The sequence below is a fragment of the Marmota monax genome, unplaced genomic scaffold, assembly GCF_021218885.2.
Source record: "Marmota monax isolate L192 unplaced genomic scaffold, Marmota_monax_Labrador192_F-V1.1 WCK01_AAM20220418_F8-fsc00145, whole genome shotgun sequence".
Lineage (NCBI taxonomy): Eukaryota > Metazoa > Chordata > Mammalia > Rodentia > Sciuridae > Marmota > Marmota monax.
The window spans coordinates 4,045,845-4,048,544 of record NW_026695201.1 but is presented as its reverse complement, the minus strand read 5'-3'; positions in this window follow the sequence as shown (position 1 = coordinate 4,048,544).

Genomic DNA, 2,700 nt, shown 5'->3' with positions numbered 1-2,700 from the left:
GTTCTCCCTGGCGCATCTGATTGTCCTCCAGGGAGGGAGGGCTAGGTGTGGGCAGGCGGCGAGTCGACCTTTACCTTTCTTGGCCTGTCCTGGTTCGGGGCGTGCTCCCCCAATCTCTCCTGCAGGTCAGGAGGGAAGGTGGGGGCGGGCTAAAAAACCCCAACATTGCCTTTTTCATTTTAGCTTTTTGAAATTTATTTTTATTTTTTATTCTAATTTGTTATGACAGCAGAATGCATTACAATTTATATTATACATATAGCACAATTTTTCATATTTCTGCTTGTACACAAAGTAGAGTCACACCATTCATGTCTTTATACTTTTACTTAGGGTAATAATGTCCATCTCATTCCACTGTGTTCCCTTGCATTTTCATGTTGCTTGTGTGTCTAGCCATCTGACAGTATGGATCTGAGCAGTAGAGTTTATCCCCTGTGGATCTACAGTGTTCTTGAAGGTTTCCAGTACTTCACTGTTTAGGGGAGTCAAGTATTAAAACAACCAATGCAAACAATATACAGCATTAAAACAAATAGTTCCTACTATGACATCTACAATGTTAATTATCACAATAAACAGCAATGATATGATCAGTTATTGCCTACAATAAAAACAGCACATTTGCAAAAAAAAATTTACAATTTCCAATGGTGGACAGGGAGATAACAGAAGTGGTATAAGATTAGATAATTACAAGGGAGAAGGAGATAAGATAGAAATAAAACATTAAAGGAGGAGTGAAAGAGAGAACAATAAAGATTGGCTGTTAGCAGAAGAAAAGAGAGAAAGACAATCAAGGGAAACAGGTAAAATAAAAATATATATAAAGTAAAATTTTTTAATAATTAAAAATAAAAATAAAAGATACAAAACAAAACTAAAATATAATAATCAAACATCCTAGTCCACAAAAACAATAACTCATTTCAAAGATGCTAGAAATGAGAAAAGCAAACCAAATATGTGTACGTATAAATGTCCATATACCATTAAGGTCACAATTAAATAGAGAAAAGAAAAAAAAAACTCAATGCAAAGTTAAAAAATTCATTCTGTTGGATTTCAAAAGATTCTCAGCTTCTCTTCTCAGTTTCAGGTAGGGTCGTCTGGAATATGATGCTGCACCTTCTGGATTGCTGCAGTGAGGGAGGTCACCCCATAGGTGAAATTCCTGGAGGCAGGATTTAGGCTTAGGTGAACTCCAGGCCCTTCACTGAATGCCAATTGGCCTGGAAATTTTAAATCATTGCACATCCAGGGCCCAGTAATTACCAGTCCACTCTGGAAGACAGGTCCCCAGGGATTTCCCCTGGGTTCCACTTGTGTGGTGGAGGAGCCAGTACTTAGTCCCCTATGTCACCTGTGGCACCCACATTTCCTGGTGTTGGGTTTAGTCTCAAAACTCACTCTCTCCGGCTGTCATCCTTCTGAATCACTGGCCATTCCTTCAAGCAGCCAGGTTGGAGGGGGAGGGGCAGAGTGCAGCAGGTTTTCACAACCAGTTGTCCCCAGTTTAAACCTCTCTCCACATTTGATTTTCTGCAGGTCATGTAAGAATACCCTATGTCCTGCCGTGTGTTTCCTGGGCCTGTATTTCAGGCCAATCTCGGGTTTGCCAAGAGTCAGCTCTTTTAGGTGCCGAACCCCATGAAGTGGCTGCAAAATTGTTCCTTCCCTTGTCCTTTCCTATGGCCTGGGGAGATGGCTGGTTCTTTCCTTCCAAGGATATTGTGCAGCACATCTTTCAGTTTAATCAAGCAATGTCCTTGATTTCTAAACACTCCATGACCACACACACCTCCGGGATCCTAGAAATGTGGGTTCCTTTAATTCTTCTATCCTTCCACTTTGCTCACAGAGGGGCTGCTCTGGGTGGTGCTTCTACCCAGCTGTGGCAGTGGCTATGCTGCTGGGAATTTCTTCTTTATTTTATGATATCCAACATCCTGTGTCCTCTTGTCCTCTTCAGGTTGTTTTGAATGTTCAGTTTTAGATTCCAGCAAATTTCCCCTCTTTTAAAACACCTAACATTTAATCGAGGGCCAGTACTGAGGTCATCCCATCCTACCTGTATGATAACACAGTGGGAATGATTGGGTCACTTGGCCCCCTCTTGAACAAGGCCCTGAAGATGGGATCCAGGAGGGTTATCCACTACCCTAGAAGAGGCATCCTCAGAGGCCTGCCAGCCCCATCCTTCCCTAAGGAGAATACCCACCACCAAGGCTGTCAGACACCAGATATGGATATTGGGTGTCTTCGTCACCCATACAATCCCCCACACAAAAAAGAATATTTTCTTCCTTAGGAGTTTCAGGTAGAGGATGCAAATTGAGCAGTCCATATGGGTAAGGTAAGAAGGAGCAGGACGAAAAGCCTCCTCCCTGCCCTTTACTCCTCTGGCTATTTTAAAGGGTTACCTGAAGGGTGTTGGGGGATGGCATATTCCTCTGTCAGGATTCCTAAGCCCTAACAGTCCAAGCACAGAAGTGGTGGAAATTGAATAGTTCAGAGCAATAGACAGTCTTTTGGAATCTCCTGAAGTGCTTTACTCCCTATGTAAAAAGATCCTGTGTTAATTCAGGAATACTCAGAGGTGAAGTAACTGGATTGTGAGCACTGTAACTAATCGTCCATCCTAATTGGTATGAACTGACTGGGCAATAACTGTATGCCGCAGTCTGGCTGGGCACAATT